The following is a 25,928-nucleotide window of genomic DNA, read 5'->3' as shown; positions in this document are numbered from 1 at the left end:
CTCAACTGGAGATTCTTACTTAATTACATCTGCAAAGACCCAAATAACATCCCATTCACAGAGTCTGGAGTTTAGGATGTGGACAGTTTTGTTTGTGTTTTTTTTTTTTTTTTTTTTTTTGGCGGGGGGGGGTGGCAGGGGGAGCCACCATTCAATTCACTAAAGCTAGTAAACTATTAGGGACTAAAATTACCTACTATGGTATCAGGGTGTCATTCCAGCATCATTGTCATAAATTATTTCATTGTGAACTACTGAAAATAAGGATCATTAAACCTGAGTATTATGAGGAATAACTGCCATAAGGTAAAGAATTACAAAGGCCCAAGCCTTCAATTCATGTTTGAGTCACAGGCAATACTTAAAGACCAAGCATGGCTCCTCAAAGCTACCATTGTTAAATTAATACAGAAATACACCCCCACATCCACGTGTATGGATTTCTGATACCATGATCAAATCTTGAATGTCTGCTAGGCATCAGGCTCTGAGTCAGGAACTCCTGTGGAGGTTACATTCTAGGCTAAGGGACACCTTTGAATTTCATTCCCTCTGGCACAAAGCCTGCTGCCTATCTGAAGGCCAATAAAGAGCTATTGACTGATTAGATGAGTAAAAATAAATCACTACCAATTAGGCAATTATTACCACATTGAAAAACTTCTCCATGATAACAAGAAAGGATTAACACCTTAACTCATTCCTGAGTGAGGAAAAAAAAATCACTAAAAGGAAACATTTGATTTAAAAAAGAAAATAATGAGATCGCCTATCTTCTCTTTTTTTAAAAAAAATCAATAATATGCCTATTTACACAGATACAGATCCCGCGAAGAGCAATCAATCATGACTGAAGTTACAGCTACTTACAATGAATAAAACAGGTTGTCCACGTATTTTGGTTGTTAGTTTCAAAATACATAAACCTTATTCAACTATTAATTTCATAACATTGATATAGCACTGCTTGAAACTCTTTACAACGATTTTCATGACTCTCTCCTGGTTCACCTCTTCTCTCTTTGACTTTCCTTCTCACTCTTCCACTCTTACAATTTGAAACAATTAACCAATATGTTAACAACTACCAAACCAAGTCTTATTTATTAACTTACTTGGGTCATGATGGCCAAAGAGTTGGAATACGATGACTATCCAGGTGTGAGTAACCTGTACACTCCATGAAAACAGAGAAAGGGAGGAGAGTTGATCTCACCCTAACCAAATAACTTAGCAGGGGAAAAGTGGTACCCCAAAATAAAATTAGGATGCTCTTACTGAAGAAGTCAACAAAAAAGCACAGATATCCACTACAATACACGTAGATGCTCAGAAAGGTTTGTTGGAATACAGTTTAATTAAAACAGCACTTCACCCTGTCTGTGGTGTTCTAAATGTTTTCTCGAAAGTCTTTTAAAATAACATGATAATTATAACTATTGATTATATGTCTAATTACCACACAAATCTCAAATTTTGCATTTGTGAAGGACTTTGCCAGATGCTTTGATATCTATCAGAGGCCATATTGCTGAGTTTTTATGCAACTTATGATAAGATCTTGTATGAGTTCTCATAGTTCAACCAGGTCATGTCTGTTTCTTTTTGTGTAAAATAGAGGTGATAGTAATAATGACCTCTCTGAAATGTCATAAAAAGTAATGAGATAATGCCTTTACAATAGTACTTTTACCTAGTACTCAATTATGTTTGCTTATTATCATCTCATTTACTCTTCACATCTCTGGAAACCATTTTGGGTAGTCATATTTTGCTCCCTTATTTTGCTCATTTATTGCTCCCTTAATAGATAATCAGTAGCAATTACATATCAGGCATGATGACCAAGACAAACAGCACAGGTCCTTTTTATCCAAGAGGAGTCAAGCGAGGGTTCTCATAGTTCAACCAGGTCGTGTAGGGCACTCCCCGCAGAGAAACAGAGTGTGGAAGGAAAGGCACAGAGGGAAAAAGGCACGGTACCCTAGGGGACAGCAAATTGTGTAGCTCGAGCTCGTGATATGTTCAGAAAAATGTACCTGGAAAAATACATAGAGACCTACTGGGAAGAACATCGAAAGTTATATGGGATTTTGAAGGTGATTTGGATTTTAACCTTTATTCATGATGAAATGTTGCAAACTTTTAGACTCAAGAATTGTGTTTTCAAATTTGGAGGAAGAGAAGTACATCCTGCATATATAAAGTATGGCAGAAAAAGAAAAAGATGAGCCTCGAGCAAGGGTAACAGAAGAAATTAGGCAATTGTAGTAGACCAGTGCTTGTCAAACTTCAAGGTGCAACTGAATCAAACTAGGGATATTGAAAGTACAGATTCTGCTTCAGGAGTCCTGGGGTAGGGCCCTGGTGTCTGCATTTCTAATAAGCTCCCAGGTGATACCAATGCTGTTGGTCCCCAGCAAGGAAATAGATTATTTAAATACTATCAGTGCCATTTCCAACCAAAAGAAATTGATATTTAATGTACATCAATCTTCTAAATCCTCATGGAGAAATAATTTGCCCCCTGTGAAGGTGTAACTGCTAATTGAAGAACTATTGTGTACAACAAGCCAATAAGATGAAAACATCTTATCTTGATTCTGAAGACATCTCTGAGAATAAATCCCTTTAAACCCTGAACATTCAAATGAAAATAACTAGGTTATGTGTGAGGACGCAGCTGTGGGTAGTAGAAGAAGTATAATATAGGACACACTAATGGTCTTGGTGTGCTAACTTAGCTAAGCTATAGTCCCCCAGTTATGCAATCAAACACTAATGTAAGCGTGGCTATGAAGAGATTTTGTAGACGTGATTAAAGTCCATCATCAGTAGACTGCAAGTGAGAGAAATTATCCTAAATAATCAGGGTGGGCCTGGTTCAGTAAGTTGAAAGGCGGTAAAAGTAGAGCTGAGGCTTCCCTCAAGAAAAAGAAACTCCACAGAACCTTCCGTCCATGACCGAGAATTCCCAGCTTGCCTTTCTTGACAGTCTGCTCTATGTAGGAACTAGCCTAGCCAGTCCCTACAATCACCTAAGCCTTGCAATAAGTATCTTACTATGTGTCTCCTACTGGTTCTGCTTCTGTGGTTGAACCCTAATATTTTTTTGTAAGTGAAAATGAAGTACTGCTATAACAAAGACCTGAAAATGTGGGTGGGAATGGCTCTGGAATTGGGCAGTGGGCAGAAACTGGAAGAATGTTTATGGAGCATGATGGAAAAAGCCTATTTTGCCTTAAACAGACTGTTCATGCTGCTAGTGAGGACTCAGAAGGAAGTGCGGAACATGGTAGAAAAACATACATCACCTTAGAGAATATTTAAATCATTATGAAGAGACTGTTGGTAGAAACATGGACATTAAAGTGACTGATGGTGAGGATAGAAGTAAGTGAGGAACATGATATTGGAAATTTGAGGGAGGAGGATCTTTGTTATATATAGTGGCAGAAAGCTTAGTAGAATTGTGTCCTGCAATTATACAGAAAGCAGAACTTGTATACTGTATAATGAAATTGGATACACAGCTGAGGAGATTTCCAAGCAAAGTGTTGAAGATGCATCCTGGCTGCTTGCTGCCTAGAGTAAAACACAAGGAGAGAGAGATAAATTGAGGAAAGAATTCTTAAACACAAGGGAACCAGGACTTAATGATTTGGGAAATTTTCAGCTTATCCAGTTTCCAAAAGATGCAGAAAGTAAGCAATTCACTGCCAGGAAAGCATGCTGTAGAGAAAAAGCCAAGCACGTAGCTGGTCAATCTTTTGCTAATACTTCAGGAAGACTAAAAAATCAGAGTATACAGTCACACAAAAGGTTTTTTGAAGAGATTAAGTATGTAACTCACAGATCTTCTCAGAGCCCCAAAATAGAGATGGGAATTTATATAGGGAAGATCCACAGCAAGCCTCTTTTCTTCCGGAGTGAATTTCTTTAACATACACAGGACACCTACAAGGTTCTGAGAATTTTATATCAGTAGAAACACTGCAAGCTTGGAATAAAAGAGATAGAGTACAAAATGGAAGAAAATCATTGGACCCCCAAAATTCTACCTACAGAAAACAGGCTGATAAAAATACATAGCAGCAAACACAACTCACACTACAAAACAGACAAAAATCCTGGGGCCCATCATACATCTAATGAATAAAGGCCCCTGGCAGTGAGGAAAGAGAAATCTGTATTTTAATAGGCATGCCAAATGTAATTGGAGAAAATCAGTTTTGGTGGAAGGCAAGAATGATATTTTATTTCAAACACTGAAAAGACAATCATAAAGAAGTGGCAGATTTTTCTGGATAGCTCCTGTAAACCAAACTAAAATCAGCAAGCAGAAAACATAGGTAGCCAAATTTAAACCAAATCAAAAGAATAACTTTCTAGTTCTCACAGCCATTAGAAGTGGAATGGGCTACCTGGTGAGACAAAATGAGCTCTTTAGCACTAGATATTTTTAATTAGAGACTGAACGACTGTCCTTCAGGGATATTGTAGGACAACATTGGGTAGAAAAGAGGTTAGACTAGAATGATGGTAATTAATGTCCCCACTGCATCAAAGAATCTATGATTTGGAGCTGCAGCTTCAGTGTTTATATGATCAAGTTTTGGGGTGCAAATGACAAGTTCTATAGTAAAAATGTTACCTATTATTCACAGTGCGGTGTATTCACCATTCATAAAGCATGAACAATTTCATCCCTCCAAAGGTTATGATTGCTTTACTTACTTTCCTTGCCTCTATTCTCCATTATAATAAATAAATAAATAAATAAAATGTGTGTATGTGTGCGTGTGTCTGTGTGTGTGTGTTACAACATACACACATTTTATTTTCAAGAGGGTTGGGGTGAATCAGTACATCTGAAACAGGAAAATTAATTGGCAAGGGCTTTTATTTAAACATACATACACAGGCTTTGATTTTAACCAATTCAGTCAAGCAGCCAAAGAACCACTAAGTAATTTGACAGTTTATATGCATATGCTCTGCTGTGACTTCCAGATTGATTATGTATTAATTCTTTAAGTCTGGGGCACCAACTATGGGAGATTCCCCAAATGTTAAAATTTCATGAGAGTAATTTGAGACTATTTATTTATCCTGATCCTAAAAAGCATCACTAAAGTTGGCCTTCATTTTGTGACTTCTGTGTTGCTACAATTGCTCTAATTTATTCTTTCCTTTGGAAGGAAAAAGAGTGGCAGAGTAGCAAAAATGGAATCTCAGAATATGTCATGAGGCTTTGTGAAATGGATACAAAGGCATTTGGATCTAAAATAAGAGCTGTATTTGCAAACTTAAAAGGTGCTATGGTAAAAAAAATAATAATAATTCATTAATACAATTAATTACCATAAATATTCAAGTATATTCTTAGATTTGAGTAAATGTCTTCTTATATTTAATTGTACTGAACTGCATTATAAAGAATATAGTGCTTAGTTAAGTAATGAATTCTGAAACCAAAGTAAACATTGGAAGAGAAAGCCTTTTACATAAGGATGTTTGAACTTTGGAGTCACTTAACGTGCCATTTCTAGATAATTAGTAGACCAACTTATTTGACTAAATCGTAGCCAGTACCACTGTCAACACGAGAAATATATTTATCAATAAAAAGTTTAGAGCAGATAATGTAAAAGCTGATTTAATGAAAGCCTAAAATCAATTTTCTACATTGAACACGAACAGTACCCTTAAAACGCATTTCATTTTTTCAAAAGGTTTTCAGTAATTCAAAGTTAATGTAGTAGTCAAAAAGCAGTGAAAGAAAAACACTTTGAAAATTTGGAAAAGAAATTGAAGAACAAATGTAGAAAATCTGAGTTTCCAAATATTTAAGAGCAAGATTATTACTATCAATAGAATGTCTGACTATCTTAAGTACTAATAGTTTTTCTTAAATGCTAAGAATTTTATTCAAAACTCTTCTTACTAAAATTCTATCTCCAGGCCCAGAATTTAATCCAAATTATCCAAGAGACATAGTTCCTATAATACTCATTATATAAAATTTTATTCATATAGTTGCTCCATAAATCCTTTTTGAGTGAATGAAGCATGTTATGAAAGAAACACAAAAGAAACAAATATATATACAACAAGTGAATACTTACTTCATTGTCAAGTTACAAATCATTTTTAAAATACCAACGACAAGGAAGGTTAGACATTAAAATATTTCATGAAATTTTTATGTTCTTCTAAAAAGTTCTAAAAAATTATTCTTGGAGTACAGAAAAAAAATGAAAATATATCTACCATTTCTATTTAAAAAGTATATTTAGAAAACAGTTATATGAACACCCACCTACATACAAATGGGCATCTCATTCCTTTTAAGAATTTTAGGTCTCTTATAATACCCTTAAGGTACAGCCCTGATCATTTTATGCTGCTACTCAAAAGTATCTATGTTTCTCCACTGCCTACAAAATAAAATTTAAATCAGTCTGACATTCAGATTCATTCGCAGTAGATTATCTGAGAGTTACTTTACCAAGTGTGTTCTTTCAATGCAAAGGGTAACTTGTAGTTACCTAAACACACCTTTGCTTTTTTTTCTTTTTCACTTCTTGTTTTCGTTCAGTGCTGTTCAGCATGCTATTCAATTCAATTCTGCCTCCATTCCACAACACCCCTCCTTCAACCATCACCCATCACCATCTAATGGTCGAATTCCATGCCAAAATGCTAAGATAACTAAATTGACCCTTTTTCGTAATCTGCCAAATTGGAGCTACGCTACCTATAGGCTATGATCATTTGGAAATTTGTTTTGTAACCATTTTATCATAAAACACTTTCTCAGTCATCTAGTGGTTAGTTGTGTATATATACCTATATAAATACCCTGGGGACAAAAGTGGTGTCTTATCAACTTTTTTCTAATCCCCTAAAGTGTTTATCACAGTATCTTGGATGTAGACATTGCTCAGTTAATGTGCATTGGACTGAAGTATAAAAGGCAAATCTTGTAGTATTCCATTTGTATAATTCAAAAGAACAAAAACAAAAATGCTTTATTTTATGAATAATTACAGTGATTACTTACCTATAGCACTGTTTAAAATTTACATATCAAAGAGATATTTTTATTCTAAATTTCCATAGAATATATATTATAGGAATTCTATATGTAACATAATCTCAACGGATTTTAAAAATATATACACAAAAAAAACAATGATAAGAAATACACCAAAATGTTAACAGTGGCTATCTTTGGTTTGGGGAATTGTTTAGTCATTCATTTTTACCTTTCCAAGTTACCTACAATGACCATGTTACTTTTATAGTCAGAAAATAAAAAGAGTTAATTGAAAATATCTATGTGATATCATGCATTCTTTGGAAACTATTCCTGGAAACTAGAGCCATTCTGATGCTCCTTAAGGCCTGGGGCAGCCTGGTTACTATTGAGCTGCTGAGCTCACTTGCCACTTGCGACCTGCCCCATCGCAACTCATTTAGGATCCAAATCTGCGGGACTGTCTTTTCTTGCTCTGTAGAGTGCTACTGGCATGAATGTGGGAGACATGTATTATTCTGACGGCATAAAAAGCTGTATAACAGCAATGAAACTCAAAGCAGCTATTTAAACTGAGATCATAAAGCTGCTTGGAGTTGAAAGGCAAGCCAATTGAATTGTTTGTTTACAGAGAAGCCTGCTATGAATAAACAGTTGGTAAGAATCATTTCAGAATTATGCAGCTAAGTGAAGTTTTCACAGAAATGCATTTCAGATTTAAGTCCCAATGGACCTTAAAGGAAAGTGGCCAATAATAATCCTGATGATTGGTCCACATACACCATAAACAAATTTTCACATAGCACAAAACACTTTGTTCTCGGCAGGAGTACAATGGGATTTGAGAGCAAAAAGCACCGGGCTATTCACTGGCCTTTAAGCCAAGTCTCATAGTTAATATGCTGCAAAATTTACAAACGAACAATGTAAAGGCTAAGTGTTTTTTGTGTTGGTTTTGTTTTTTGTGGGGTTTTTTCTTTTCAGAGTCTGGGTTCTAGTTCTAATGGGTCATATAAGACATAGTGAATATCCTGCTAATTATTTTAGTTACTTGCTTTGATCATATCAATGTAACATTAAGGAAACATTTATTCGTAGTGGTCCTACTAGATGGATACCTAATTCAAACAGATTGTGAAGGACACTATTATTTTCTCAGTCACTTTTCTTCTCTTCTTCCTCTGGTCAAAGTATTTCCTTTTGATCTAAAGAAAAGAATAAGTGAATGAACTAATCAGAGACAGTTTTGGAAACATGGAGGAAAAACTCAGGGTTGCTAGAGGGGCGGGGGGGGTGGGGATAAGGGGAAGGTGAGAGGTTTAAAAAAATAGTCGGTAACCACAAGATGACCACGGGGTTTTGAAAATTAATTTGGGGAACGTACAGAGGGATAGTGGATGGGGGGAGGGGGGTTCACACAGTGTGAGGGATATAAATGATAAACGCCTAAGTTTTGCTTTGTCTTGTGCACCTGAAACTAATTAAAAAAGTAAATAAATAAATAAATAAAAGTATTTCCTTTTGGCAGAGAAACTGCTCCTCCTCCAAAACCAAGCACATGAGTCTAGTGGAGACAGCCAGTTAGTTACAGCATCCTGGCTTCAGAGGCCACATAGCACATGGTCCAAGCTGGATCTATCATAATATCTCATACTTCTGGCTCTGTAATTGGTCCATGGGGTGGGAACATGACTAGAAGGCCAGGCAAGATTGTTTTCTGAGTCTTTTCAAACAGGAATTGGGGTGGAGGGACCAAGGGGCGGAAGGAAAAGGAATAAAGAGTTTTCCCCCCTCAGATGGTGAATATATGAAGTTGTGAGCTGCAGCTGCCAGCAGTCAGGTTCTCTGTCACATGGAAGAACATAGTCTATAGTAGAAAACAGAATTTGAACTTCAGTCCATATAAGCAGGTCTTCAGAAAACATGACAATGTTTTTATGCAACTGAACTTAATTTCTTCAGTGAGATCCTGTTTTACCAATGCATAGAAACGAAACCTCAATGAATTCAGACTTGTATTTCTTTCCTTAAGTTCACTCCTAACTTCTAAGCAGGTGTCAGTGGGACAAGAAGGCAGGCAGGACCCATGATAAGCAAAGTTTCTGACCCTTGGTCATCTGTTGAATTTGTCATCTGACTCTTCATCGTGTCTGTTTTTCAGGTGTTGATCTACATAGGTCCATGTCAAAGGTCACTTCAAGATCAATGAATCCCCTTGCTTGCTCCTGATTCTTTTCTGAAATGCAAGAATGTTCTCCAAATACCACTCTGAGCTACAGGCAGCTTGGCAAGGCTTTCCAACACCCAGAACCATATCTATGCTACTCTCAGGAAGTATCGTACTGCTTCTTCATCTTACTGAGTCAAGCTGGAACTCTGAAGCTGGTTCAGATTTGACTGCCTTCATCAAAGAGCCATTCCTACATACTGCCCCATGCTACCCCAGATTGTCCAGAACACTAGGGTCTTCTCTCCACCCCTAGCTCTAGGGTAAGGGACAATGGCTCTTTCTACTCTGTGATTCTCTCAGCTCTTGGATTCCTCCCAAACTCTTCAGGAGTGTCTGTGGCTGATCTCCTATAACATTCAGTTCTCAGATATAAACTTCATAGCATACATCAAAACTGTTGTTTCAATTATAGATTAGTTGTACAGTAGTCCATCCTTATCTGTGGGGATACATTCTAAGACCCCCCGCCCCAGTAGATGCCAGAAACTGTGGATAGTACCAAACCCTATATACAAGGTCTGCAAATTAAGTTTGCGAACTCATCCTAGAAAAAGTGCTACAACACCTCAATGCTCAATATCACTATGGTTACCCTCCAAGTACTTCCCTTAGGAAGCTATGCACCGATGCCAGTGCCTAGTCCACCCATCAAAGCAATTTGGGAACTGTTTCTCTGGAATGGCCATCAGAGCTGTTGTCGTATTACCTTTGATGTCCTGAATGTCAACAAAATGTCTTCCTTTCAATATTTCCTTTATCTTCGGGTAAAGAAAGAAGCCATTGGGGGCCAGATCAGGTGAGAAGGAAGGATGTTCCAATACAGTTACTTGTTTACTGGCTAAAAACTCCCTCACAGACAGTGCCGTGTGAGCTGGTGCATTGTCGTGATGCAAGAGCCATGAATTGTTGGTGGAAAGTTCAGGTCGTCTAACTTTTTCACACAGCCTTTTCAGCACTTCCAAATAGTAAACTTGGTTAACTGTTTGTCCAGTTGGTACAAATTCATAATGAATAATCCCTCTGATATCAAAAAAGGTTAGCAACAGTGTTGCAACAAGTTCACGAACTTAATTGTCATCAGACCTCATATTTTTTCCACATATGCATACCTATGATAAAGTTTAATTTATAAATTAAGCACAGTAAGATATTAACAACAATCATTAATAAAATAAAACTATTATAACAATATACTGTAATTAGAGTTATGTGAATGTCTCTCTCTCTCTCAAAACAGCTTATTGTACTCTACTCAGTCTTCTTGTGATGATGTGAGATGATACAATGCCTGCGTGATGAGATGAAGTGAGGCGAATGATGTTGGCCTATGCCATATAGCATTAGGCTACTGTGAAGGTTACTTGAACACATGCACTGTGATATCATGACAATCCATTTGATAACGAAGACCACTACTAAGTGACTAATGATCAGTCTCATAGTTAATATGCTGACCATAGTTAATGGTCAGATAGCGGATACAGCATGGCTATACCGGGCAAAGGGCTGACTCATGCCCAGGCAGGACAGAACGCGATGATGCAAGATTTCATCATGCTACTCAGAATTGTGCTCATTTTAAAAGTTAAAAATTGTTTATTTCTGGAATTTTCCATTTAACATTTTTGGACCATAGTTGGCCAGGGGTAACCAAAATGACAGAACACAAAATAGCAGATAAGGAGGGACTACTACACTTGATATTATGAAACGCATTCAATTTAAAACACCACTTTAAACACAGATGTCCCCTGTTTGTTGCTCAGAGATGGAGTTACCTACTGGATACAGGACCTCTTTATCAATGACACACCAACTTAGCTCTCTTTGTTTCTCTTGGGGCTTTCTTATTTTCCCCCTAACTTGAGATGGCTCTGTTTGTCTTCAAAGATTGAATTCACTTTTGGTCTGTGTTTTTGATACTTAAAACACAGTCTGCTATAACATCTTCTTCTCTGGAAGTGTAATACTGAAGAGTGCAAAAAATACCACTTCAATTTTTATAGTTCCTTCTATTTTCCCTGATACTATTTGCCTCCTTACCAGGAGTGGGACAATAAGTTAAGCAAACAAGTGAACCCTAGGAACTTGAGTGCCTGCTGTGACAACTTTCACAGTGGCAACTTTCACCAAATTTGTAAGATTCTTGTGGTAAAATGAATTACAGCTGAATTCCCTTGATGTTTCAAAGTCAAATACTCATTTAGATCAATGGTTTCCAGACTCTGGATTTCAAAAGTGAAATTTAAAAAAATGTGGGGTGAACCAGCATAGGTTTGCCAACATTTTCTTTTGCCAAGTAAAGATTTAGGGAAAATAATGTTCTCTACTTTCAGCATCATTTCACCAAATAGAGGACATTTTTAAAGCCAAAGAAGTAGGCAGGACATTATCTCAAGTTTTAAAAAAGAGGGGGAGGTCATGATTCCCAAGAACAGAGAGCAGACAACTATACACTGATTGTATCAGTCAGAATTCTGACAGGGAACAGATGGTACCCTCAAGGGTTAAACTACAAAATATTTCAGTGAGGAGACTATTTATAGAGGTACAGTTAAAATTTTTAAAACTCCAACAAAGGATGGTGAGTTACCGGAGACTAGCCACAACAGGAAGCCATTACTTCTCCTGGGCCTGAAGGGGTGAGGAAAGGGAACAGTGTTTCTAGAGCCAAGCGAAAGCTGGAGCTGACAGAAGCTGGAGCTGGGACAAATGCAGCCACTGCCAGAACCATGACGAGGAAGGGCAACAGTGGGGCTAAAAATATCGTATCTATCTCTTCCATCCTGCCTGAACCCAATTGGAAATCAGAGGGCAAAAGGGGTGGAGTGTTGCAGCCCATAGAGTCAGCCTTCTACAGCACAGAAAAAATCAAAAAAGGGTGAAAAATGAACCCAGGGTGGGAGTCTACGAGAGCATATTGATATACTCTGGTGAGGGGGGCTGGGACCAAAGGAAAGAGTGTGCACATAAATGTGTTTTTTCATTTCAATCGAGGGAAAATTACAAGAGAAATTTTAAGATGTAATATTGTTTGTAATTATATGCTTGATATATTTGTCAGTGGCTCAATATTCAATAATGTAACATCAAGTGGTGCTCAAACGGGCAACTTGTTCCAGTACTTTATTTTTATCACACTCATTATTAAGCCTTCAACTTCACACAGGTATAAAATAGAAGCAACACTCAACATATTCGATTAGTTTGGAACATTTTGAGTGAAGTAAGGAATGCCAAAATATAACAGCCTCCATGCCTCGGAGACTTTTCCTACCCCAGAGGTTCCCAAATTTTGCTGCGTAAAGACATCATCTGGGACGTTTAAAAAAATAATGATGCCTACCTCACACTCGAGACATCTGATTTAATTGGTATGGGTAAAACTTGGAGTAGAAACTGTTTGATAAACTTTTTATTTTAGAAGTTTTCGATTTAAAGAAACGTTATAAAGATAGTGGCGTTCCCATCGTACACCATATACCCAGTCTCCCTATCATTAACATTTTACATCAGTATGCTTAATTGATCACAATCAATGAACCAATATTGATATATACTTTTTAACTAAATTCCATAACTTATTCAGATTTCATTAGTTTTTACCTCAGGTCCTTTTTCTGTTCCAGTATCCCATCCAGAATACCACATTACATTTCGTCAGCACATTTCCTTAGGCTCCTCTTGGCTGTGATCGTTTCTCAGAATTGTTTTTGTTTTTGATGGCCTTGACTGTACTGAGGAGTACTGGTTGAGTATTTCATACACCATCCCTCAACTGGAGTCTGTCTAATGTTTTCCTCATGATTAGTCTGTGGTTATATGTTATGCGCAGAGGAAGACCACAGAGTTAAAGTGCTACTCCCATCACATCGTATCACACTATGTACATACTATCAATGTGACATCACTATAATATTGGCCTTGATCTCCTGGCTGAGGTAACATTTATCAGGTTTTTCCCCTGTAGAGTTGCTCTTTTTTTCCCCTTTCCACACTGTACTCTTTGGAAGGAAGTTATTATGCACAGCCCACATGTAGGGAGTGGAGAGTTATGTTCCACTTCCTTGAGAATGAGGATCTACACAAATTATTTTAAATTGTTCTGCATGAGAAATTCGTCTCTTCTCCCAAAATTGTTTACTAATTCAATAATTTATTTATATCATTAATCCAGAATACAAAACAGGTACATAATGAATACCTATATATACACATATCTATAAATATTTTTATATGTAAACACCTGCTGCAAACATGAGTTCATACTGATGTCTCAAACTCTAATCCATAACCATAGGGATCATGCCAGCATCCTCCACTTGCTTACCTGTAAGCTCCCACTTCAACAGTAAGAACCCTGGCTCCCACTATCTGACATTCACTTACTTATTTGTTTAATTCCAGTATACATGTATTGTGATTTCAGAATAGTTCGTCCATTCCCCCATGGAAGATGTTACCAACTAGAATACAGTGTTTATGTACAATTCCTTTTTCCTTAAGTCTCACAGGTTCCACTCATTTCCAATTATTTTGGTCAGTCAAATTTTCCCCTAATCCCTGCACTGTTTTGTTTGGTTTTCATACATTTATAACATAGTTAGATTGTTTTGTCAAATTGTGTTCCACCCTGGAATCCTTATACCTCCTAAATGATTTTTTATTTGCATACATTAAGACTTATTCTTTGTGCTGTGGAGTTTAATGGGTTTTGACAAATGCATACGGTCAGGTGCCTACCATTACAGAATTTTTTCATAATCGTTATCCTCTGTATTTCACCTATTCAACCTTCCCCCCTCCTCAAACTCCAGAAATGACTGATCTATTTATTGTCTCTATAATTTGATTTTTCCAGAATATCCTGTAAATACAGTCATACAGTAGGTAGTCTTTTTAGACTGGCTTCTTCCACCTAGAAATATAAATTTACCATTCATCCATATCTTTTGTGACTTGATAGCTCTTTGTTGTTGTTAGTGGTGGTGGTGGTGGGTTTTTTTGTTTTGTTTTGTTTTGTTTTACTGCTAAATACTATTTCATTGTATGCATGTACCACAGTTTGATTATCCACTCACCTACTGGAAGACATATTAGTTGTTTCCAGACTTTTGGTGATTACGAGCAAAGCTTTCACACGCAGGTTTTTGAGGCAGTAAAATTAAGTTGTTTGAAGCCATCCAGTTTGTCATACATTTTTAAGGCAACCCTAGGAAATTAATACACCCATTGAGAAGACTGAGAAGGGAAAGCCAGATAGGTAGTAAGAAGTCCAGAGTTTCACAAGTCAGAGAGAGAAAATGGATGCAGAGATTTCTGTATTGCCAACTACTCTAGACAAGTTAGGTAATATCCAAACTGTATCCTTATCCTTGAGTTTAGCATTATACAAATGCATAAGTATGTATTATCAATATTGTAAGGAATTGTTAGGCAGTTCAGAAGTAGAGATCACTTCTGTCTAAAGGATTAAGGAATATTTCATGGATAGCATGGTGTTGAAGCTGGAATTTAAAGCATTAGTACGGGAGAGATCCAAGATGGCAGAGTAGACAAACACTGTGCTTGCCTCATCCCATGAACACATCAAAATTAAAATTAAATTATAGAACAATCAACATGGAGAACCATCTAAAGCCTAGCTGAACAGAAGTTTCATAACTAAAGATATAGTTATGAGACTCATAGGATGGGTGGAGACACGAAACAGGTTGGCCCTGAACCTCTGTGAGGTGGTTGAAAATTTGAAGGGGTATCTCAGCCACAGAGGTTCTCCATGGAGGAGTGAGGGACGCTAGCCCCACACCAAGATCCCCAGCCTGGAGTACTGGTGCCAGGAAGAGGAGTCCCCACATCTGGCTGTGAAAAACAGTGAGGATACCGGCCATCTGGATAGGCTGCAGTAAACCCAGATGTCCACACACAGACTCACTCAGTCACAGGCACTCACCCTGGGCTCCAGCAGAGGGAGAGTGACTCAGGAAGCATCAGGGACACATGGGGAAAGTCTGAGTTGTGTGGCTTCAAGGAAAGGACTAGAGGGACAATTGTCATTTTCCCTGTGTGGGGTCCTTCTCCTATGCAGCCAGTGGGTGGGTGCCATCTTTCCTGTGTTGAACCCTCCCCCATGCCCATGGCCAAATCTGAATCTGAATTGGTCTAGTGAGCTCTGCTTACTCTACCCTGGTGTACCACAGGAGGCTTTATCAGTGGATGAACTTTACACGAGCACATAGCTGGCAGCATGCCTCAGAGTGTCCTGGCTTTTTGCAGAGCTACTCCAGACCCAGGAATGGTGGCCACTGTCCTCATTTCCCAGTGTGGCCTCTCCGACACACCTCCATGTCCAAAACAGGCAGCAATCAACCACGGATCACCTTGTAGCACCTACCATGTAGTCCCTGGAGAGTCACAGGCAGTTGCTGATGTAGGCCTGCACTGGAGCTCCTCCCAAGAGGCCCCAGAACCAAGATACTTGGAGGTTGGCTTCAGATCACAGCAGAGCACCACCCAATTAGCCCCATAAGTGGCACACCTGAACGTCAGTCTCAACAGGCATCAGAGCCCAATGGGGTGAATCCCACTCCTTATGTCCTCTATATGCCCTCCATATGTAAGCCCTCCATATGTCCCTGGTGGCTTTTGAGCTGCTTCCTCAGTACTGGAGCTCAGAGCAAGTGACTCCATCAGTGAGGTCTGATTTGGAGCCCACAAAAAGATAGAGGCCAATGTTGTGAAAGACAAGACAAAGAAACTGTGACTCTGAAAGATGAAGCAATTTGACATAAGAACAAGAAAAAAAATTGGCAAATCCTTACTCGTAGAGGGGAAATTTTAACATATCCCACTCAGAAACTAATAAAGCAGATATGTAAGGATTAAAAAAAAAAAAAAAAAGCAGCCTCTAAGCTGTGCACATGGCCAAACTCCACAACTAGTCAGCTTGGGGGTAAATTGCACCCAATGACGTGCCAATAGCAATCAGCGTTCAAATATAACAGGAGGGCACATACTACTCACACAAGGGACACTCCTGGAGCGCCCAACACAGATGACCAGGGAGACTGTGCCAGGACCCCACAGGGCACCTACTACATAAGGCTACCCAGCGAAGACTGGGAAACATAGCAGATCTACCTAATACATAGAAACAAACGCAGAGAGGCAGCCAAAAAGAGGAAACAAAGATACACATCCCAAGTGAAAGAATAGGAGAAAACTCCACAAAAAGAACTAAATAAAATGGAGTCAATCAACCTACCAGAGACAGAATTCAAAACACTAGTTATAAGGATGCTCAGGGAACTTACTGAGAACTTCAACAAAGAGATAGCAAGCATAAAAAAGGACATAGAAACCATAAAAAGAACCAGTCAGAACTGAACAATACAATAACTGAAATGAAGAATGCACTAGAAGGAATCACCAGCAGACTAGATAAAGCAAAGAACCAAATCAGCAATTTGTAAGACAGGTAGCAGAAAACATCCAGCAGAAAGAAAAAAGAATACAAAAAAATAAGAATAGTTTAAGAGACCTCTGGAACAACATCAAGCATAACAATATTCACATCATAGGAGTACCAGAAGAAGAAGAGACTGAGGGACTGAGAACCTATTTTAAGAAATAATAACTGAAAATTTTCCTAACCTGGAAAAGGAAATAGACATACAAGCCCAGGAAGTGCAGAGAATTCCAAACAAGATGAACCCAAACAGGTCCACACCTAGACACATTATAATTAAAATGGCAAAGGTTAAAGACAAAGAGAGAATCCTAAAAGCAGCAAGAGAAAAGCAAATAGTAACGTATAAGGGAGCTCCAATAAGACTTTCAACTGATTTCTCAACAAAAGCTTTGCCTGCCAGAAAGGATTGGCACAAAAATATTCAAAGTGATGAAAAGGAAGGAACCAGCAAGACTGTCATTTAAAATTGAAGGACAGATAAAGAGCTTCTCTGACAAGAAAAAGCTAAAGGAGTTCATCACCACCAAGCTAGTATTAAAGGAATCTCAGAGGGACTTCTTTAAGATGAAAAAAGATCAAAATATAAATAATAAAATGGAAATAACTACATATCTATCAACAATTACTTTCAATGTAAATATATTAAATGCTACAATAAAAAACATTAGGGTGGCTGAATGGATAAGAAAACAAAATTCTTACATATGCTGCCTACAAGAGATTCACTTCAGATTGAAAGACACACACAAAGTGAAAGTACAGAGATGGAAAATTGAAACAAACGGAAAAAGCTGGGGTAGTAATACATATACTAGACAAAATAGACTTTAAAACAAAGGCTATAACAAGTGACAAAAAAGGACCCAGTAATCACACTGCCAGTATTTATCCACAGAAATCCAAATTGCTACTTTGAGGGGACATGTGTATGCATATGTTCATTGCAGCATTGTTTACAATGGCCAAGATGTGGAGGCAGCCTGGGTGTCCACCGATGGATGAATAGATAAAGAGTAGGTGGTTCCTATATACAATGGAATGGTTTCTTACCCTCTGCAGTGGCATGGATGGACCTGAAGGGTATTGTGCTGAATGGAGTATGTCAGACAGTGAAAGACAAATGCAATGTGATTTTGCTCATATGTGGAATCTAAAGAACAAAATAAACAAACAAAAGAGAAACAAACTCATAGATACAGAGAACATTTTGATGGTTGCTAGATGGAAGGGGAATAAGGCGGTCAGTGAAAAGGGGGAAGGGATTAAGAAGTACAAATTGGTCATTACAAATTAGTTATGGGGATGTGGGTTATATCATAAGAAATACAGTCAATGACATTGTAATAACTATGTATGGTGTCAGATGGAAACTAGACTTATCAGGGTGATAGATGGGAGGCAGTTTGTGGGACAGGGTGAAAAGGTGAAGGGATTAAGAACTACAAATTGGTAGTTACAAAATCATCATAGGGATATAAAATAAAGCACAGGGAATGTAGTCAATAATATGGTAATAACTATGTATAGAGCCAGGTGGGTACTAGACTAGTCAGGGGGATCACCTCTTAAATACACAAATGTCTAACCACTATGCTGTACACCTGAAATTAATACAAAATAATATTGAATGTTACTGTAATTGAAAAATAAAAAATGTGGGGAAAAGGTAAAGGGCAATAAGTGGCCCTAATTTCCAGGTATAAAACAAATAATGGGAATGTAACATACAGCATGGGGAATATAGTCAATAATATTGTGGGAGCATGGTACAGCGTCAGATGGTTACTGGACTTATCATGGTGGTCACTTCTTTAGGTATATACATTTTGAACAACTATGGTGTACACCTGAAACTAATATAATGTTGTATGTTAGCTATATTTTTAATAAAAGTCTTTAAAGATGCTTACATAAAAAATTTACATAAAGAAAAAATAGAGCATAAGTAGGATTTCAATATGCAGAAATGGAAAGTATTGCACTTAGAGGCAGGGAAGAATTGAGTGAAATTATGGAAAGAAAAAAAGGGCACATTGAGGAAATGAGAACAGTAAACAAGGTCTTTATAAAGGAGATGTTATTTGGGGTCAGATGGTGGATGTCCTTAAATGCTATGATAAGAAGTTTGAAAATGGTACAATATTAAGTTAGGAAGATTGTGTGAAAGATGTTGTATAAATACTGGTAAGTAAACAAAATGGACACACATTGGGAGACTACAGACAAGGAAAACTGGAAGCTATTTGTGCCCACAGGAGATTCTTAAGATCTGAACTAAAGTGACAGAGAGAATGGAAATGTAGTTCCTATTTTTGAAGCCCAACCATATGCCAAGTCCCCTACTGGCTGCATTCTACATGTTACTGCACTAAACCTGACAACCTCTCTCTGTGGTAGAATCTGTTATCCTGATTGTGCACTTGTAGAAACTACAACTCAGAGACATTAGGTATCTTGCCCAAAGTCACAGAGCTAATAAAGAGTGGGGCTAATGCATGTACCCAGAAATTTGGTATATGAATAAGCTCTTGCCTCATCAACTTACCCCAACCCATCTTACAGCTTACATTGTAATTTTGGATTATTTGGAAAATTTATTAAATGATCCTAGACACTTTTTAATTTTGCACTATCCCATCGAAAATGGGCAGAATATCATGAAAACACAGAAATTCTCTTTGGGAAACCTACTGTGTTCTTGACTTACAATTGGTTTGCCATATATTTTCCCCTACCTTTCCTCTCTTAAAATACAATATGTCACTACCATTAGCAGTTAATAGCTTTCCTTTCTCACTGGTACCCAAGGACATCAGGTGCATTTTGACGTAGTGAAGGAAAGTACCCTTTCAAACTATCTATGAAGTGCTGTTACTCAGCGCACGTTGGTTTTCCTTTTAAACTAGAATCACTTAGTGTTTTTCTGTCAGACATTCGATGATGACCATTTACCCTTGAGACATACATGAATGAATCAATTTTCTAATGATACTGAATTGTAAAGAAAATGGTACCTTGATTTCTGCTCATAAGTTTATTGTATCAAAATAAAGATATGAACTTTTACAGGGGGCACTCTTCTGTGCTTGATGAAAAAGGACACAAGCTAGTGTTAACTTTTAAAGAAATCTTTGATGTATTTATTTTTCAATAGTAAAATATTGTGAAGTCAACTGTATACCTGCAATCTTGGGCATTTAAGAAAATGATCTATGTCATTACAAGGTAACTGGCTGCCGTCTTTTGAGACTTTAAACTGAACTGAAAACAAGAGACCCAGAGGACTAGGGAAAAAAGCACAGGGACCAAATAATTGCTTTTCCTCCTTCTGTTTATATAATAAATGCACTTAATGTTGCCATGGCAAAGAAGCCAGTCTGTTTTTCCCATTCCTCCGTTTCTACCCATTATTATATCCAACACCAGAAAATGTCATATTTTACCACCATCTTTCTTGAATCATTATGATTTTCCATCTACTCTGCATTTACTATTCTCCCCACAGTCTTTTTCATAGTAATACTTAAAGAAAAGGTAATTTCAGATGAGGGAAATGGCTTCAGATATAGTTAGAGGAATAAGGAAGCAAAGAATGACAGAAAGGAGATGAGGGGGAAAGACCTCAGAAGTTCAGCCAAGTGAGCCTTTCTAATCTTGGAAAGACCCTCAGATCCAAAATAAAATAAAATAAAAACCTTAAAAATGCCACTTAAAACAAATTCCACCTTGTTGATAAGCTAAATCAACTTTGTAAAGGTCTATGTTGACTTTATAAACACAGACAACCATAATGATAGCAGTCATATTCTCTTTTGTCTTTATTAGGCTGAGCTCCTCAAAGCATCAAGTCTCAATTAGGGCAACTCATAATACCACTGATCTAAAATGGTCATACAACCTATGGAGTATTCTGCCCCTTTTATGATACCACATTTTGTCAGGATAGTAACACACTAATGTGTTTTCAAAAGATGGAAACCTAGGTCTTGAAACCATGTTTCTCTACTCATTAATTCATTTGTATATGCAAAAATACTTATTAAGAGCATGCTATGTGCTAAGCACTGATTTAACTTGAAGTTAAAAACAAACATAAGTAAAACTTTATCCTCTTCTCTAAAAAAATTCACATTCCAACCATGCCAAACGGTTAAATGGACAGGGTGCTTTTAGTATAGAAAAGAGAAGGCTGAGTTTGGAGAACTGTCCCTGAAAAGATGGCAAATGCAGGAAAATGCCACAATCTGTAGGAAACAATTAGTAAGGGTGAGATAAGTGATTTCATCCTGTTTATATGCCCTAAGGCTTCAGTGTATAAACAATCAGCTCAAATGTCCTTTCTTTTATTGCCATTCCACCAATCATGGGGGCAAAGAGATGAGGTAGCCTTTCCTTTCATAAATCCTTGAGTCGCAGACTCTGATATTCTTGTTAAAACAATCCTACAGGACAAAGGTATTATGGGAAAGCTCAGAACAGGAAGGGTTCCCACCTGGAACAATCTAGGAAGAGTCAAGCCAACGAACAACGTGGATTCTGCCTTCAAATATTTGAAAAGTCTCGTGTGGAACAAGGAATAGACTAGACTTATATAAAGTTGCAAGAAATTGAATTAAGACTAATGACTGGATACTATAAAGAATAAGCTTTCAAAAAAAAACAAAACTCTAGAGCAACACTAACAAGCATATGAATTACTGGGGGATCTTGTTGTCTTGTTAAAAGCAGATTCTGATTCAAGTTCTGTATGGTGCCTGGGCTGCTTCATTTCTAACAAGACCCCAGGTTGTGCTGATGCTATTGGTCCTCAGACTACATCTCCTGTATCACTGCTCTTGAGTTATCTGACAATAGGCTCACGAGGATATACTGGGTTGCCAGTCACTACTTAAGCAGAAGCTCAATAACTATTCATCAGGAATGCAACAGAAAGGATTTCTGTACTGCATGTGAGAAAAGTCTAGATGCTCCCTTTCAAATCTACATGGTTTGAGTTAGGGTTTTTTAGAAGACAATTAATTTTACATGGGATGGCTTCTTTGAAGTATTAAAATACCAGCACATAGGTAATGAAGAAAGTAGAGTGAGACTTTTCTTTCTATTTCAATAGATGTGGAAACAGAAGATTTTAGATATTAAGTGACTTGCCCCAAATTCACTGTGTCATACAATGAATTTATTGAGCACCTACTCTTAGCCAAGACCTCACACAGGGCTGGACATTCAGCAATGAGCAAAACAGACATGGTTCCTGTCCTCCAAACATCACAGTCTACCTGAATAGCATACAACATACCTTTGTGATAAACCTCATTTGTTATTAGCACACTGTATTGTCAAAGACTCAAGGATTAGGAAAAACTGATTACAATGATAGCAAGACCCAGAGAAAGAGAATCTATCATTTGAAGTGTTATGTGCCAGAGAAAAGCACTGCTTTAGGATGGACAGCATGACTCTAGCACTTTGACAAGACAACTTTTTACCTTACTCCAAGAAAGTATGATATTGATAAAGGTTAAATCATCTTAACCTACAAACAAAACAAAAACTCTGAAAATTTCATCTACTCACTTCACTGCCAAATAGTCTACCCTTCCCAACCCCAACTTTGGAGGATGGGAGAGAACAGCTCTTTTTAGACCTTTTAGAATCCTTTATATTGCAAAAAAGTCAGGCTGAAACATCAGCAGGAATAAAAATCCACCAAGATATCGCAGGCTGATTAGCACTTGTGTGTTCAGTTTTGGTGTAAAGTTAACCCAAGAACTTCTTTCTTTCCTCAACAATGAAGTCCATACACCACCTCACTATTACTTTCTTTCAAACCCTTCAATAATTCCATGGATGGTCTCCATCATATTTTATGTGTTTCTACAACTCAGTGTACTACTAAGCCCAATATGAACTAATGTCCTTTGACTTTTGTCTCTGTTACTATATATAAGGTTCCAATCTTTTAATCATTTCTCTATACTATCTTTATTTTCTTTCCTTCAACTCAACCCACCATTCTTCCTATTTAAAGTTTAAGCTCATATATCAGAGAGAAAATTGAGACAAGCTGAAGTAGCTTTATATGTTCTAAAGTTTCCTCATTGTGTGTCAAATGTTGGGTTTTCTGAGATGGAGCTTTGCATGCAGGTCATTTATTGAGGAGTGATCCATAGAACACCAGCTGCAAGGGAGTGAGGGAAAGAGTGGGAAAGAAGAAAGGCAATACAGCTTCTGCAGATGCTTAAGACAACTTCACAAGGAACTCTAAAGCTGCGATGACCCTTATGAGATCTCCCTAAGTGAGGCTAGGGAAGAGGGGTTTATACTACCTATAATGATCAACCATGGGATGTGGGTTGCTCCTGGAGTAGAGGTAAACTCCTGAATGAGTTGACTCTCTTTCTCCCATGGTTACTTTTAGGGTTGGACTATGAGATGTCAGCACTCGTGGGAGCTAAAGAAATGAAGATTCTCAATTCATAAGGCATAATTTGAGTAGCATATTACAGCATCTCCTACAATCCACCTCTTGTGCTTCTTGAATCTGTTTTCTTCGTATAATAAATTCACCTCATATGGGAAGTGTTCTTCCAGAATTCTGGTTGGTCTTTTCTCTTGGAAAAACTTTTAAGATGAAAGTTGGTGAGGCAAACTATAGCTTCCACCACGATGGCTGGTCTCTGGATCATAGTTGATTCCACCATCACTGTCCTCTACTTATTCTAAATTCCCTTTACTCAGCTAGCATCTCTGCTAATCTACATAGCTTAACTGGTAGGTGATCTACACTTACATTCTTGAGATGTATGAGTCCCTGATTACCATGCCCTTCTTCTCAGGCCATGGCTACTTTACTTGTACATTTACTATCGACTTAGGCAGGTAAGTATCAAAAAGAAAACCCAGTGGATTATCTGCATGCTAAATGTATTTTTCCCTGATGTCACCATGTAACAGCAGCCGTACCACTTCCATGCCAAGATGGCATCTCCTTTTTGCTGCTTGTCTTTTTGTATGAGGAGCCTAAAGTGACTGGTGTTAAATGAAACATAAGGCTTAATGGGACTCTAGCTAAGAAATTGTTCCCCTTTTACAATCCAGGAATTCTAGCCCTATAAAAGCACAAAATGGATCACTGGGAGTGATAGTGAAGAGGGAAATCCGTACTTCTATCTGTGATTGGGGCACAGGACTATATAATGGTCATTGGTTTAGGGTATGTGCTGCCTCTTGGAGGCTAGCATTCCATTCTTTCAGGACACCATCTCTAACCTGTCACCACAGTTGCCCTCTCACAGGTCATTTCATCAGTCCATCAGGCCAGCAGCTTCTGGATGGTACAATAGGTCAAAGAATCAATAATCCCATGGTCATGTACCCACAGCCACGTCTTCTTTGCTGTAGAGTGGGTACCTTAATCCAATGCAATATTTTATCAAATGTTGTGTCAGTAGATCAAATACTCTGTAAGCTCTCATAGAATGGTGCTGATTGGCACACTATGGGTAGGGTAAGCAAACCAATACCTGGATGATGAGTCAATTGCTGTAAATATATAATTGTTTTCCTTTCTTCCAGGGTAAAAGAAGTTCAATATAATCAACTTGCCTTCAGGTGACTGGTTAGTCTCCCAGACACATGGCTGCAAAACACATTCTTTATGAGGAAGAGGAGTTAAGAAAGCCCAAAGTCAGGAGAGGAAACAAAAACAAGAATACTATAGAAATTTGAAGTCTCTGATATATATTGCTACAGCATATACTAAAAACAGCCCAACCCTTAGTCAAATTAATATAAAGTTTCACACTGAAAGCCTATTTACTTCAGTTCTTATGCTCTATATAACATGTCCAGCTTTCAACAAAAAACTATAAGACATGACAAATAGCAAGAAAAAAACACAATCTAAAAAGAGAAAGCAATGAGCAGAACCAGATTCAAATATGACACAAATGTTAAAATTATCAGACAAGGAATTTAAAATAACTCTGAATAATACATTAAGGACTATAATGGAAAAAACAGACAACACACAAGAGATTGGCAATACAATTAGAGATACGGAAACTTGAAGAAAGAATAAAAAAGAGACTAGAAATAAAAAAAAAAACTGTAACAGAAATAAAGATTGCCTTCAAAGCGTATATCAGTAGAAACTAGAAAAAGCCAGGAAAAGAAAAACCTGGAAGAAAGGTCAAGAGAAATTCCTGAATTTGAAATTCAAAAAACTAAAAGAATGAAAAAAGAAAGCAGAACATCTAAGATCTGTGGGACAATTTCTAAAAGGTAATATATGTGTAATTATAATGGAAGTAGGAACAGAAAGATAATGAAGCAGAAGAAATATTTGAAGTAATGAAGAATGAAAATTTTTGAAAATCAATGAAAGACATTGAACCACAAATCATGGAAGTTCAGAGAATCCAAATATATTTTTTTAAATTTAAGCATATCATATTCAAACTGCAGGCCACCAAAAGAAAAAAGATAACATCTTGAATAAAAAAAAAAAAGCCAAAGGGGAAAAATAACAACCAACTATAGAGGAACAAGGACAAAAATTGCAAAGCACTTCTAATCAGAAACAGTGCAAGCCATAAAAGAGTGGAATGCAGTATTTCATTGTTGAAAGAAAAAGAAAACCCTAGAATTCCTAGAATTCTATGTTCTGTGGAATTAGTCTTCAAAAGTGAAAGAGCAATAAAGACTTTCTCCAACAAACAAAACTGAATGAATTTATTTCAGCAGAACTGGAGGTGCAAGAAATGTTGAAGTTCTTCAGGAAAAAAAGGAAATGACATAGGTACAGGCATGTACCACTTAATGACGAAGATATGTTCGGAGAAATGCGTCATTGGGCGCTTTCATTGTTGTGCAAATATCAAAGTGTACTTACCCGAACCTTTGTAAGCCCTCTGAGAACCTTCAGAAATATGAGGGTGGGGGAGATAATTGGTTTCCCCTAAATCTGGAGAACGTGTACAGTGTAATTCTGTGAAGCTATTATGTAAAGATACAAATTACCAGTACAGTGTAAATTTATAGGCCTATATTAAACCAAGAATCATGAAAGTATTTGGCAGTTGGCAATATCTTGAGTGTAAAATGTTAACCTCCAGTTCACATGGACCACTTCAAATAAAAGGAAGTTGCAATTCATTTGTTACCATTCCCGTTAGAATCATAAT

The 25,928-nt window shown here is 37.4% G+C and overlaps 1 long non-coding RNA gene across 1 annotated transcript in view; it reads right to left on the bottom strand.

Annotated features, from left to right (window-relative positions):
* Window positions 1-129: 129 nt before the first annotated feature.
* Window positions 130-25,928, bottom strand: part of LOC141572110 (uncharacterized) — a 55,755-nt gene continuing 29,956 nt past the window's right edge. The window contains exons 2-3 of the long non-coding RNA XR_012497260.2: window positions 8,161-8,247; window positions 130-3,585 (exon numbers count right to left, since the gene is read on the bottom strand). This is a non-coding gene — a long non-coding RNA (uncharacterized LOC141572110). The remainder of the gene's footprint in view (window positions 3,586-8,160; window positions 8,248-25,928) is intronic.

This window comes from Rhinolophus sinicus, chromosome 14, assembly GCF_057876585.1.
Source record: "Rhinolophus sinicus isolate RSI-liver-muscle chromosome 14, RSI-T2T, whole genome shotgun sequence".
NCBI lineage: Eukaryota > Metazoa > Chordata > Mammalia > Chiroptera > Rhinolophidae > Rhinolophus > Rhinolophus sinicus.
Note: the sequence above shows the minus strand (reverse complement) of the source record. Positions and strands in the feature narration are given on the sequence as shown.